The following is a 16,440-nucleotide window of genomic DNA, read 5'->3' on the forward strand; positions in this document are numbered from 1 at the left end:
CTCCATTAGAACATTATTAAATCAAGGAGTATCTCAGGCCACTTTGATAACAACAGAATATAATAAGTCAACTTAAAAAAAGGATTGGAAGTATATTGTGGCTCTCATCCTGGATACATTATCCTGACGAGTGGCACCACCATCCGCCCAATCACCAAGTTCACAAACCTTGCAATCATTCTAATCCCTTTCTTTTCTCTGTTTCCTCTTTACCATTACCACTAAACACATGTAATCTGTGTCCAAGTCCTGATAATTCTACCCATTTACATCTCAGATATGCCCTTCCCCCAATCCAAAGAGCTAATGTTTGATTCTCCCTGCCTCCAATCTCACAATCTACTTCATTCTCTGCGTTACTAAGAGAGTGAGATCTTCCTAAAAGTCAAATTGGACCTCATAAACACTAGCATGAAACTTTCCAGTATTCCCCACTTTTAGAGCCACACTGACCAATATGGTGATGACAAATTCCATGTGATAGTTGACCACTCTAAATGTGGCTAGTTCAAACTAAGATGATCTGTAAGTATAACATATACCACATCTAAAACACTTGGAGGGAATACAAAGCTAAAATATTCCATTAATATTTTATATTTTAATTATTACTTGATTTGCTAATATTTTGGATATATTGTGTTAAATAAACATTAAAATACGTTTACATGTTCTTTTTTATATTTTTAAGTGTTTCTAGTAGAAAATTTTAAATTACATACATGGCTTGCACAATATTTCTATTGGACAGTGCTTTTTGTACAAAGGGAAACAATTTGGGGACCAAATGAAAATTGCAAATGTGGTACTTTTTGTTCAAAAAGCAGGAAAAAAGTGCTCTTAAAGGTACCAGAATTTCCTTTCTTCCACAGTCTCTCAGCCTGTCACAGATTTTCGTATTTGCTATTTAATATTGCTCTCCCTTTGGCATGTGCGAGTGTCGTGCAGTGCGCTTCTGGGCAAGGACAAGTGCAGACCGCCATGACTCAGCTCATGCGCTGCTCACCAGCTGCTGGGTTACCCCTCCTGCCTGCACTAGTTGGGCACCTATGACGTTGGTTAAGTTCTCTAGGGCAATGTTTGTTAAACTGTGGGTTATGTTCCATTGGTGTGTCAAGAAATAAATCCACTGGTTTCAATACCAACATTTCAATAAAATAAAATGGAATAGAATATGTCAGAAAAAAGTAAATATTAGAGTACATAGAAACGAGTAAAATGTAAGTATTATTTTGTAACATTTTTGTTTCAGTGTGTGTGTGTGTGTGTGTGTGTATAAGAGGTCATATAACAAAAAAATGTATTTTCCACAAGTAGCAAAAAGTTTTAAAAACACTGAAGTATACCATATAGACCTTTTTATAACCCAGCCCCTGCATGTACTTTTATCTTAAAATCCTTAAATTTCAGCCATAGTTTTCTTTCCTGAATAAAGCACATTCCCTGAACAATTCTACATAGAAACATTTGACATACTAAATATTTTTTCTTATATGTCCCAGTCAACTGGCAAAGTCTTACTCATTTTTAGTACTTAGTTAAAATACCATCTCATCTGTGAGCCTTTCCAGACACTCCCCCTCCCACAACTCCTTCATCTTTCCCTCCCACTGCTGCTTTGAACTAGACTACATATAGGTCTCCAATAGTTGGAAATAGGTGATAGCAAGATAGTCTCTAAAAACTTGAAAGGTGTTAGTCAAATGGCCTCTTTGACCTAATTCCATCACACAGATATTTACTAGCAAGTAGAAACCAAACCTCAAGCAACCTATTCTGTGGGTTTAGGGAATCTTGGCTTTGGGTGTTTTTAAAACACTTTTCTTGAAAGATTAGCTAAGGCAAATGGACTATATTTCAGGGGCAGGTTTTGGAAACCAAAACTCTTTGTAGCATATCCTTTAACAATCAAGCCTGGAGATTGATGCCGGAATATATCAGACATATACAAGGCTGACCAGATTTTTAGGCCCATTAATGCTGGGGGAAGGTGAGGGTGTCTCTAAAATATGTAAGCCAGTTAACATATATTGAATTTACTAACTTCTTCAGAAAGACAATTTCTGATTTTCATTAGCTAACAAGTTATTAATATCACCAATGAAAATTTAATTGTAGTAAAGTTACTGGTGTGGATTAACATAAGAATAACTGAGGTCTTTCTGAGTAAATTAATCTGGACTGTGAATTCTTGATTAGGGCAACCATTTTTAAGCAGTAAATAAAATTACTGTGTACATAATACCATAATCTCTGTGGCTAAATTGTTTTTTGAGTTAATTGAATACATCATAAAACCAGAAAGTATGGTTATAGTCAATGCGGCTTAAGTTTTGGAAGTCAATCATGATGTTTTAAAATTCATTCAGTACGCAGGTACCAATAGGTGTGAAAGTCAAAACATGGGAGCACTCAGTTAATTAGTACATACATCAATAACCTCCAAATATATATGATTTAAAGATCACAAAGAAGCATTTTTCTGAAAGTTCTTCATGCTATTAAAACCCATGATCTACCTCCAGGAAAATTATATTGTTCCTCTTCTATGAATCCCAGATATTATGTTTATTCCATGATTGGCACTTACTGAAAAATGAAATAATATTAGAATATAATACTTCTTCCTCAGTTTTCATTAAATTTTCAATAGTATACATGTTATAATACCAAGATGAGTGCGAGTTGAACATCTCAACCTTATGAAAAACAACAAAGTTTTCCAGAGCCTCTTCCATGCCTCATGGACCCCAAGGTAATATCAGAGATTTAAGGAGTCAGGTAAAGTTAAAGCAGAGTAATTGGTAAATAATTTTATTTGGAGAGGGTTGTCATCCGAATTAGAGTCCCTACACCGCTTTCTATGAGAGAAGAAGGTAAGTTCTCAAATTCTAAACCAGGTGAAACTTATCAAAGGAGCAGGGAGTCACTCAAAGAGCTTGAAAAGTGTTCCTTGTCCTTGGAATACACCAAAGTTAGAAGCCTGACTCATTACTGTGAAAATCAAAGCAGACAGAAAACAGGGTACTTCTAAAGGACAAAGGAAGGGCTGACCACTTGCTTTTGAAGTAAAGCCAGAGAGTGAAGGCTGTTGCTCTGTTGCAATAGGTTTGTCAGGGCAAGGGGTGGATGAAAGCTTCCTGTGGACACAAGAGAGCAATCCCTGTGGGGTCAGCCATCACATGCCCTGTTCAATAGGGTCATGGTGGTGGTGAGGGGAGGGTAAGGAGAACTCAGCATAAGAGCCAGGAAATATAACACTCAATGTCCAGGGGCTATGGAAAGAGCCCACAAAGGCCACCCGAAGTAGATATTCTTCTGCCTGGGTTAAAGAAATTGGAGAAAAAGCACCACAAGAAATTTTTGAAGAACACAGGGATGGCAAGTGAGAGTTTATTTGTCCCACAAGCCAGAACCATTTGAGGAGGCTGTTTTAAATATCTGCATGTTTTGGGAGCAGTAAAGTAGGCAGCCATACATTGTTGTATCTCCTAACATTACCAAACAGCACATCATCAAAACAACAATTTTGTTTAGTGCCTGAAACAAATTATGCAACAAAATTGAAAGCAATTAGTATTCACGTATTACAAGAATTCTCCTAATTCTTAAATATAGTTTATTGTTATTGAAATGTTAAATTGTTAAAATGCGAAATATCCCAGGGTAAAACTTTACTATAATTTAATTATTTCTATGAATTTTATTTTTCTTTAATAAAAAACATCCTGTTTTTCATTCTTACATATACATCACTGTGTTTTCCCTGAATATTTGCTTTGAATAATTTCCAAGAGAGCTACTGTGTTACAGTAGAGCCACAGTAGTTTTTCATCTTTTTTTCTCTCAAACCTTTGCATAGTATCCAGAGATTAAAAGAACTTTTCCTAAATGTTATTCTGCTGATTTATAAAATAGTTCACCTTGTTAACATTATATTTAAAATTTTCAACACCATTAGAAATTGTTTATGATTTCTACATCATAAACACAGTAAACCTCAGTCTTTTCTTAGAAAATTTGTATCACCTATGGTATCTAAGATTTAAAGTTTGTTCACTAGTGAAAATGAAATATCTCTTAACATTTTTCTTTTGCATTACCATTTTAAAAAATATGATACTTCCATATATCTGGTAACAGAATACAATTATTCCCAAAGTGTTCATAATATTTAGCTTTGAACAGATTATAAATCCCTGGAAACATTAAAAATTGCATTTTAAATTCTATAAAAAGATTGAAAATTCTATCTCCTAGCTGTGTAATAGATAAACTTACACATAACTCAATGAACACATTTTAAATTCTGAATAAGGCTTTGGCTTATGAATCACTTTAATAAAGTAGCATTAATGTAGTAAGGTTAAGCCTATTTTTTCTGGCTTACATCACCAATAATTCAACAACCATATACATATTTATATTTTTATATATTTTTTGTTTTTCTTAGTCTATTCAATCGTTAATTTTCTAGTACTTCCTTGTTATTTTTAATGGCAAAAATGGAGGTATGCTCCTCAGGTCTCCTATCAAAAAAATCTGCCCTGAGTTGTGTAGCTGGCAGAGATCCTACTGCTGTTGTAGCTTTGGTAACCACCACAGCACTCATATTGAGTTATGTCCTCCCCAGACTTTCCAAATAATGAGTAAGAGTTAAGTACTATATCTGGGACATTCCTACCCAAACAGAACTCCTTTAATGGGCATTCCTTTCTCTGGGGTTCCCCATAGCCTGACTGAAACTTTCTCAGAGCAGCACCACAAACTAAGTCTCATTCTATTCAATTTTATTCTCTTCCAACTCTGCATTCACTAGTGTCATACTTGCATCATGGTTGCTTACTGAAAAATGATTACTTCTTAATGTCAGAAAAAATTGTTAGATATTTTGGCCCCATGCTTTGGTATTGATGTAAACAACTAAAACCCTAATACCTATTTATTTTTAGCTCTATTTGTTCCTCAAATTACTTCAAGTTGTAAAATCTCAATGTGATTGAAATTTCATGGGTATTATAATGTAAGCAGAGACTGTAATATTTGGTCATCGTGTCAATATGATGATTACAAATCAAACCTGTGCACTAAAGTAAACCTCTACTATATAGCCTTGATATATGTATAGATGTTTGTGTGAGTGTGTGTATGCATGCACATGTACACAAAGTATGGCCTTTGTATATAGATGAATGTGCTTGATACAAAATTTTAATATCTACTTCACAAATATTATACAAATTAAACAAATGAGATGTGAAAACCTTTATCTTTATTCTGGCTGCGCCATCTATGCAATCTTGATAGTCTTATTAAGAAAAAGTGATACTTTAAAGTCATGTTATACAGATGGCCAATAGGCACATGAAAAGATGCTCAACATTGCTAATTATTAGAGAAATGCAAATCAAAACTACAATGAGGTACCACTTCACACTGGTTAGAGTGGCCATTATTAAAATGTCTACAAGTAACAAATGCTGGAGAGGGTGTGGAGTAAAGGAAACCTTCCTATACTGTTGGGGGGAATATAATTGGTGCAGCCACTATGGAGAACAGTATGAAGGTGCCTTAAAAAACTAAAAACAGAGTTACCATATGATCCAGCAATCCCACTCATGGGCATATATCTAAAGAAAACTATAATTTGAAAAGATACATGTACTCCAATGTTCAAAACAGCACTATTTTACAATAGCCAAGATATGGAAGCATCCTAAATGTCCACAGACAGATGAATGGATAAAGAAGATGTGGTATATACATACAATGGAACACTACTCTGCCATAAAAAAGAATGAAATAATGCCATTTGCGACATGGATGAACCTAGAGGTTATCACACTACGTGAAGTAAGTCAGAAAGAGAAAGACAAATACCATATGATGTCACTTATATGTGGAATCTAAAATATGACACAAAGGAACTTATATACGAAACAGAAACAGACTCACAGACATAGAAAACAAACTTATGGTTACCAAAGGGGAAAGAGGGTAGGGGAGGGATAAATTAGGAGTTTGGAATTAGAAGATACAAGCTACTATATATAAAATAGATAAACAACAAGGTCCTACTGTGTAGCACAGGGAACTATATTCAATATCCTGTAATAAACCATAATGGAAAAGAATATGAAAAAGAGTATGTATATATATATAATATATATGTATAACTTATTCACCTTGCTATGCACCAGAAACTAACACAACAATGTAAATCAACTATACTTCAATAAAAAAATAGTCATGTTAATGGAAAAAGTTGATGCCTGGTTTCACTGAAAAAGAAACATTTTATTTTATATCCACATGATTTTACCTATAGGTTCAGTATTACCATTAAAATCAACAATTTTAATGTTAACCTTCCTATATCTATTATATTTTATTTAACAATGTTTAAATTGGTAATAGCAAAATCTGGGTTAGGAGCATGAACTTTGAGATAAATCCTCCAGTATTCCAGCTTCCAAAATAAGCACAATGTCATGCTAGAAATATTTGAGGACACTTGTTCACTGAAAAATAACTACAGGACAATGAAACAAAAGCTCTTGACTAGATTGACTCAGTTACACACTCTCACACATATACTATGACCTAGCAGAAGATCAGAGTTAAAAATCAATCAAATAAGAAAACAAACAAACAAAAACAAATATCATAGATAAAATCAATGAAACCCAAACTTAGTTCTTTGAGAAGATTAGAAACATTAAACTGATTAAGGAAAACAGAGAGAAGGCACAAATTGCAATATCAGGAATTAAAAGGTAGAGAGGACTTCTACAGCTCCTACTGATATTAAAAGAAAAATAAAGAAATATGGCACCACAAAACATGGAATACTTAGACATACATTTAACAAAATATGTGTAATATCAGTATGAAAAAATGTATAAACCACTGATGAAAAGAATCAAAGAAAAACCTACATAAATGAAGAGATACATCCTTCCTGTGGATAAAATTCTCAACAAAAATGCCAATTTTCCCCAAATGAATTCATCAATTTCACTCAGTCCCAATCAAAATCCCAGAGGCTTTTTTTTTTCTTTGTACAATGCAAATTGATTCTAAATTTTATATGGAAAGGGAGAAGAACTAAATTTGTCAATGTAATTTTGAAATAGAAGAAAACATTTAGAGGATTCTCATTATTTAATTTCAACGCTTGCCAGAAGCTACCATAAACAAGATAATGGGATATTGACAAAAGGAAGAGCACAACAATCAATGGAAGAGAAATTACAGCCCACAAAGATACCCTTACATATACTGTCCATGATTTTCAGAGAATTTGTGAAATAAATTGCATGGAGAAAATACTGCCTTTTCCAGAAATTCTGCTGGAACATCTTGACAACATATTAAAAAAAGCGATATATGGCAAATTCCTCACATCACACACACAAAAAACACAAAATGGATTCTAAACCGAAGTTTGAACATAAAACTATACATCTTTTCTAAGAAAATATAGAAAAAAATTTGACCTTGGCTAAGGCAAAGATTTCTTAGAAAGAGCTCAAAAAGCAAAAATCACTCAGTCAAAACAGCAAAAGGAAAAACAAATTTTAAAAAATGAGAATAGTTTAAGGGACCTCTGGGACAACATCAAGCATACTAACATTTGCATTACAGGGGTCCCAGAAGGAGAAGAAAGAGAGAAAGAAGTAGAAAATGTATTTGATGAAATTATAGCTGAAAAATTCCTAAACATGAAGGAAACAGATATTCAGGTACAGGAAGCACAGAGAATTTGAAACAAGAGAGCCACACCAAGACATATTATAATTTAAAATGGCATAAGTTAAAGAGAGGATTCTAAATGCATCAAAGAAGTCTCATACAAGGGAACCCCAATAAGGCTATGAGCTGATTTTTCAGCAGAAACTTTTCAGGCCAGAAGGGAGTGGAATGATATATTTAACGTGGTGAAAGGAAAAAACATACGGCCTAGGATACTCTACCCTGGAAGGTTATCATTCAGAATTGAAGTAGAGAGCTTCTTAGACAAGCAACAACTAAGAGTTCATCAATACTAAACTATACTTACAAGAAGTGTTATAGGGTCTTCTTTAAATGAAAGAGAAAAGGCTACAACAAGAAATAGGAAATTATAGGAAGGAAAAATCCTACTGGTAAAGGCAAATATATAGTAAAGGCTGTGAATTAACCATTTAAATAATCTCATATAAAGGTTGAAAGACAAAGATTGTAAGATCAACTATAACTAAAATAAATAGTTAAGTGATAGACATGAAGATGTAAAATATGACATCACAAACACAAAATATGAGGGAAAAGTAAAAAAATGTAGAGCTTGTAGAATGTGTTTGAACTTAAATGACTATCGGTTTTAAACAAGTAGATATAGTTATAGGTCAACATATATGAACTTCATGGCTACCACAAATCAAAAACCTACAATAGATACACAAAAATTAGAGAGAAAGGAATACAAACATAAAACTAAAGAAAATCATCAAATCACAAGGGAAAAGACTAAAAGAAGAGAAAATAACAGAGAAGAACTGTAAAGACAACCAGAAGACAATAGTTACATAGTTATCATAATCACATTAAATATCAATGGAATAATGCTCTAATCAAAAGACACAGAGTGGCTGATTGGATTAAAAAAAAGACCTATCTATATGCTGCCTACAGTAGAATAACTTCACAGCTAAAGACACACAGACTAAAAGTGAAGGATGGAAAAAGATATTCCACACAAATGGAAACAGAAAGAAAGCTGGAGTAGGAATACTCATATCAGATAAAGTAGACTTTAAAACAAAGTCTATTATAAAGGACAAAGAAGGGCATTATATAATGATAAAGGGATTAATACAAGAAGGGGATATAATGTTTGTAAACATATATGTACCTAATATAGGAGCACTTAAATATATAAAGCAAATATTAACAGACATAAAGGGAAAAATTGATAATAATACAAACATAGTAGGGAAATTTTACACCCCACTTACATCAATGAACAGATCATCCAGACAGAAAATCAGTAAGGAAAGAGTGGCCTTAAATGACACATTTGAGCAGCTGGACTTAATAGGTATCTATAGGACATTCCATCCTATAGCACAGCTGTCCCCAAACTTTTTGGCAACAGGGACCGTTTTCGTGGAAGACAATTTTTTCCATGGATGGGGGGGTGGGGGGAGATGGTCAGGTGGTAATGCAAGCAATGGGAGTGATGCGAGTGGCAGATGAAGCTTTGCTTGCTTGCCCACTGCTCACCTCCTGCTGTGCGCCCTGGTTCTTAACAGGCCATGGACTGGTACTGATCCATGGCCCGGGGGTCGGGGACCCCTGCTATAGCAGAATACACATTCTTTTCCTTTTTCAAGTGCCCATGGAACATTTTCCAGGATAGATCACATGCTAGATCACAAAACAAGTCTCAATAAATTTAAGAGGATGGAAATTATATCAAGCATCTTTACCGACCACAACAGTGCAGAAATCAATTACAGGAAGAAAAATGGAAAAAATATAAACACATAGAGACTATAAAACAAGCTACTAAAAAATCAATGGGTTAACAAAGAAATCAGAAAATACCTTGTGACAAATGAAAATAAAAACACAACTCTCCAAAATCTATGGAAGGCAGCAAAGGCAGTTCTATGAAGGAAGTTTATAGTGATACAGATCTACCTCAGGAAGCAAGAAAAATCTCAAATAAACAACCTAGCCTACCATCTAAAGGAATTAGAAAAAGAATAAAAAGCCCAAAGTCAGCAGAAGGAAGGAAATAATAAAGATTAGAGAGGAGACAAATAACATAGAGACCAGAAAAACAATAGGAAAAAAAATCAGTGAAACCAAGGGCTGATTTTTTGAAAATATAAACTAAATTTATATGCTTTTAGCCAGGTTCATTAAGAAAAATAAGAGAGTGGACCCAAATAAACAAAATAAGAAATGAAAGAGGAGAAATTACAACTGACATCACAGAAACACAATAAGAGAATACTATGAACACGTATATGCAAACAAATTGGACAGCCTTAGAAGAACTTGATAAATTCCTAGAAATATACTATTTTCCAAGACTGAATCAGGATGAAATATATAATCTGAACAGACCAATTATTAGTATTGAAATCCAATCAATAAATCGAAAAGCTACCAACAAACAGAAGTCAAGGATTGGATGGCTTCACAGGGGAATTGTACCAAGCACATAAAGAAGAGTTAATACCTATCCTTCCCAAACTATTGCAAAAAATTGAAGAGGAGGGAAAAAAGAAATAATTGTGTCATATTAAAAATCATAATGTCTTGCTCTTAGTGGCATATAAAATAGTGGTGAATCATAGATTCAGTGAAATACTACCTTCAAAGTAAATGTCACAGTAAAGGACAGCCACATACTTAAAAACATGATGTAATGTTATGAATTTTGCAATTAGAATATGCTTAATTTATTAAGTAGTAACTGCTTAGTTTATATGCAAAGCTACTCTTGATATGTCTGATCCTGTATACTTTTAGTGCTGTACTCAAATCATATCAAAAGGGGCAATTTATTTCAAGTGTATTTCATATAGTTAGTATTGTTTTATATAATCTGCTTACCCAAGTAAAATCATTTGTCTCTTTATATTACTCAGAAGTCTCTATTAATAGGCCACAGACTTAAATAGGTGAATTAGAACACAAAATATTTATTTTATATGGGAGTGATACTTCAAATGTGTGTGAGGGGAGACTGGAGTCTAGAAATTCTTTATTTTGCTTCTGATCCAGAAGTCCATTTGAGCTTGGCTAGACAAAACATCTACTTCAATTAAATTTTAATTGAACCCTGTTTACCCTGCAAACAGTAAAACACTTGATTCTACGGAGTTCTTTCTATGTTGTTCATTATCCTGGCCCAGTGTCCACAGAAAGTGAAATCATCCCTAGGCTACTTCTGCTTCTTCCTCGGAAAAAATAAGAGGCCTACTGGAGTTGTAAATGTTGGGGCAGGGAAAATGAACACGGGTAAGCAGTCTTAGGTGCAAACTGGTGTTGGCACTACATGTGGTAAAGCACCTGTTTTGACATGAGGAAGAATATTTAAAAGGCCCTCCTTTTTCAACTATTTTCAGATTGTTGCCTAGGAAATCCTGACTGATTTGAATCTGACTGATTTCAATCTCCCTGCAGGAACCTGAATCTGACATTAGGAACTCAAAACAGTAGGAAATTGGTCCTGCTTTACAGTCAATTTTAGGAATCATTAACTACATAAAGTTCAAATGCACCTGGAAGGTGAGATTTAATTGTTCAAAAATGGAGTCTGATGGTCAATAATTATCTAAGGCTGATAAGTTTGTATACTGTGTTGGATAAACACATTAATAGAAAAAGGTTTCAAGTCTAAGAGGCAATCCCAGATGTCATTCAAAAGTAGTGCTCTATGAATTAGGGTGTCTTTCTCAAAAGTCTAAATTGTCTACAAGGCTTCCTGTTATAGGTAAATGTTTTCTTAGATCATTGCTTATAGCAAGGACAATCACTGCTTTGAGAGCATCCATACATAAGACAATGTTTGGAATATGTGTTTACTCTTGTATAACTCCAGAAGATACCAGTGACTTCTTCCACTCTCCCATCCTGTAGAATGTCTCGCTGCTTATGACTGGGTTTCTGGGTATCTTTCCTACACCCAAGCTGAAGGTATAGCCCTGTTCCTGTCCTTCATCAACTTTATTTTATGCAAAAATCCTAGAATGACTCAGGTGTCTGTCATTCCCATTGGCTTCCTTTTCACTTCAGAAGCATATACCTCCTTGTCTCCTAGCATCCAACATCCTTCCCATTCCTGCTGTGTTCTCAGTGCTAGCTTAGCATTGAGCCAGATTCAACAAATAATTTCTCGAATATGATCTCATCATTTTGGTTTCTTCTCAGAGACTAATATTTATGTTCTGTCATTGTTTCAGCTACCACTGCACTTGAGGATTTTTTTTCTTTTTTTGCATTCTGTGTTGCTTATATTGTATGGAAAAGTTAATTTCAAATCGACATTAAACTAAGCTGAATACAAAGTCTTAGTAAAGGAGGCCTCGGTGGTCTCATTTACAAAAACATGGCCACTGATCTTTGCACCTAAAATTTCAGGAAGGGAACTTCAAACAGCTTCATGTTTGCATGCTTCAGCGCGAGACCATAGGAAAAGACTCTGACATCCACCGTCAGATGTTCTTCAGTCACTTTAGTATCAAATCTCTTCAAGAGATCATTCTTTAGCAAAAAATTACTTCCACAAATTCTCTATCCTCTGGCTTTGGCTTAGGTTTTACATTTTCAGCATCATCTCCATTAACAGTTATTGCCACAATGTATGTGGTACTGTTGACAAACTTGGATCCATACTTACCGCTAAAGAACATTCAGTAACGTCACCTTCATTGCCAGTTTCTTCCTCAAGCTCCCAAAGAGCAGCTGCTTCTGGGCTTTCATTACTGACTGTGAGACCTGTGGGGAATTCTAGGCTGTAGCTCCCCATTGGTGGTCAGAACTGTTTCACTGGAACGATACATTCATAATAAAGAGTTCTTTGCAGCACTGGGATAACTACCACACCATCAGCTGACTATCCTTCCCAGTTATGTGTTTCAAAGTTTCCCAAGTTCTAGTTTTACCAGTAGGATCCATGTACATTGTTTCTTCAAGCTCGACTGATTTTCCTTTTGAAATTAACTCCTTTGAAATAATAGACTGGTATTTTGAGAAAAATTTGATAGTTCTTGGTTTTCCATAGCTAATCTAATTAGTCTTTTCAGTCCTCAGGCAAGAAGTTCATGTCCAAGGTGTGGGATGAAGAGAAGAGTATTCCTTTGGGAAGGGGTTGAAAAAAGAAAGGGCCATTCTGAGGTCGCAGTCTCGGGAAATGCCAGTGGTACCCAGCCCTGCTGAAGATGCTAGTGACTTCTTCCATTCTCTCAACTTGTAGAATGCCTCTCTGCTTATGATTGCATTTCTGGGTACCTTTCTGGAACTGTAAGATAATAATTTGTATTGTTTTAAGTCACCGAGTTTGTGGTTGTTGGTCAGAGTAACAACAGAAAACAAATACAGATGGGAAAGGACATTCTAAGAAGAGGAATCTGAAAAATGCATAGACTTGAGGCATAACCTATTCAGAGAATGACAGGAGGTTTGGAGTGTTTTGAGTCCACAGTCTGGTAGAAGAAAGGCTGGGAAAGAGATTCATATCAATTGAGACAGGTAATGTTACTGAAAGCCAGACAAAGGTCTTCCGTATTTTTAAAGCAGGTTTCTATAATATTTTATAAAACAATCCTGGAGGTAATGAGCTGGAAACACCAGAGGTATAAGACCAAGAGGAATTTTATATTGCATATGATTTTAATATATATTCTAGCCACATTAGCCCTTCACAAATGCTTAAATTAGATAAATGAAAGAGGATAGGTTTAGTTAAGTCTAGTAAAGCTCTCTAACATGCTTTTTTCTTTACTCATAATGATTCTTCATGTCCATTTCTTTCACATAAGAATGAGCATGAGAAATCATTATAATAAAAGCAGCAGTGTACTGTAATTTCTCCTAGGGAGCTTACCATACGGTACTTGTCTCTATTATTTAATTTAACTTGATCTGCTAAAAATCAGGCTTGTAAGGGCTCATATGTCATTCTCATTAAAGTGTCATATTCTTTAAAGAATCTAATTCCAAGGAGACATACATCCCTTTGATAAGAAACATTTTTATGCTCTAACACTAAGAAGTAAAAACTCAACAAATGCACAAGGAACTAAATTAAATGCATTTAAAAGTAGTATTACAGATCATTTTTGCCTTGAATGGTCTTTGCTTTAATAATTCATTTGTCTGGGAAAAATGCAACTGATTTTAGATGAATGCAATTAGATATTTAATTCTCCTACCTATAATTATAAACAACTAAAAAGTAACTCTCAATCCCAAAGAATATGAAAGTAAAGAGTATAGATGCTCGTCAACACTAATAATAAAATGCAAATTAACACAATCTTGAGATATTATTTTATTCTGACTAAAAAGTTAAAATTTTTAAAAGTCTCTAATTTAAGAAATAGTGCAGTGAAATTAGTATACATATTCCTTACAAGAAGGATTTACAACCTGTACAGCATTTTTGTAAAACAAAATGCAATTATGCAGCAAGATTCATAAGATGTTCCTTCTAATTGATACAGTTATTAACTTATTCATGTAATATTAATAATTCAATAAATTATCATTATTCTTTTTTCCACTTTTGAAGAAATAATCAATAGAAATAAAAAATATACTATCACAAAGATGTCACTCTATAGTAAATACTAAATAAAATTTAAACATTAGAAATAATCTAACAAAGTGTTAAATCATCATACACCAATACTATATGAGATATTATGCATACATTAAACATAATTAACAGGAACATATAGAAAAATAAAAGTGCTTTAGTGTAGGTAAATTGAAAATATCAGAATACTATGAACACTATGATAAAAAAACTGGGTTTATATGTAGATTCTGGTATGCCAAAATGAAACGGAATCAATGTGGTTGAATTGTTTTATATTTTCTTTTACATTTTTAGGAAGAAGATTTTTTTTAAGTTATGAAATTTTATTTACAACTAAAGGAGTAAATATCTTTACAGACATGGGAAATTCAGATTTATCTTAAAAATTCTGGTTTGAAAGATGCAGAAAATTGAGACAAAAGTTGCATCTTTAATAATCTAAATATTTAAATTTTTTTTTTTTTTTAGATTTAGCGTTCAATGTAGGAGTAGCTATATTGAAACCATATCCTGAAATGTTTTCACATAAAATAAAAGACTACTCCTGCTTTTAGGTGTAGCATTATCCTAGTCCTATAACCTGCTTCATGACTTCCAGAGATTTCTTCTTCCTTCCGTTAATCTTGTGTATTTAATTCATACTGCTGACGTCTATAAGATATCCCCTGGAGAGATATAAGTATCCCTAGAGTAGCCAACATGGTGGTTGGGGACACAGAGAAATGTGTGTTATCTGAAAATATTTAATCTGCATCTAGCTACTCTAGTTCTTTAAAGATTTGGTCTTCATAATTTCTCTTCTTATATGGTTTCTATGTTGCTAATTCCATTTTCTATTCTTAATGACCTGGCTAGAACATTTAGAATATGCTAAAAATATTGTATGGAAAAGAGTCACAATTATGTTATTCCTGGTTTTGATATTCATGACGAGTGTTTTACTTTTATTATGATGTGTGCAATCAAATTTTGGTAAAGATTTTTACCATATTTGGGCATTTTTCTTATAGTCCAATTTTACTTAAATTTTTATTTGAAATATTTGTTCAAATTCATCAAATTTTTTTCATGCACTTAACTTTGTGTTTATAACATATCTGATTAGTTTGTATAAATTAGGTCACTGGAATAAAAAAAAATGTGCATTTTTGGAATAAACCTTAGTTGATCATGGTGAATTATTTTATCTAAACATTATTGACTTCAGTTTGCTATTACTTTAATCATTCTTTGTATTTAAATTTATAACTAAAACTTCTCTGTACATTTTAGGTATGATGTTTGTCAAGCTGTGATGTTACTCTAATAATGGCTTGATAATTTTTTGTGAGCTATAAACATTTCTATAGCACTGAATATTTCTGTTCTATGAAACTTAATTAAAACTTCCCCCAAATCACATGGGCCTGGTACATTATTTACTAATGGATATTTTCAGAAGTTTCCTTTATAGGGAATATGGTTATTATTGTATGTCTAGGTGTTCTACATCTTTTTGCATCAACTTTAGTCATTTATTGAACTTTATCCATTTTCTCTAAATTTCCAAGTGTTAACTATGATTCTTTTAGTCTTTGTTCTGTTGTGATTACATATTCTTTCTCCTCTCAGCCTATTTTGGTTTAATTACTTTTTCTTTACTCACTTACTAGTTATTTGTCTATTTTATTTATCTATAGATAACACTACTTTAATTTGGCTTTAAGCCTTTTTTTAAAGTTCCATTAAGTTTACTATTTAGCTTAACTCATTGCATCCTCCTAGTCTTATATTTAATATTATTAAGCTTAATTTGTTTGTCTCTTTTTTTAATAAGAAAAAATAAACTTAGATTCACTTACATTCCATGGATTATGTAAGAAACTTCATTCTTTCTTTAATTTCTAGAATTTTGCTCATTTCAAGTTTACTTTCTTCCTTGACCCAGGTGTTCATTAAAAGACTGCTCCTTCTCAGGGTCTGCATACTCACCCCCTCCTCTCCTTCAAGTCTTTTCTCAATTGTCACTTCCTAGTGAAGCTTTCCCTGACCACATATCCCTTCCACCCTGTATTTCATAACCTTTTCTCTGCTTTTTCTCCATAACACTTATCATTAGTCAAAATATTATATATTTT

At 33.5% G+C, this 16,440-nt stretch overlaps 1 pseudogene; it reads right to left on the minus strand.

Annotated features, from left to right (window-relative positions):
* Positions 1-12,129: 12,129 nt before the first annotated feature.
* Positions 12,130-12,782, minus strand: LOC118900803 (annotated as a pseudogene).
* Positions 12,783-16,440: the final 3,658 nt, after the last annotated feature.

This window comes from Balaenoptera musculus, chromosome 9 (assembly GCF_009873245.2).
Source record: "Balaenoptera musculus isolate JJ_BM4_2016_0621 chromosome 9, mBalMus1.pri.v3, whole genome shotgun sequence".
Classification (NCBI taxonomy): domain Eukaryota; kingdom Metazoa; phylum Chordata; class Mammalia; order Artiodactyla; family Balaenopteridae; genus Balaenoptera; species Balaenoptera musculus.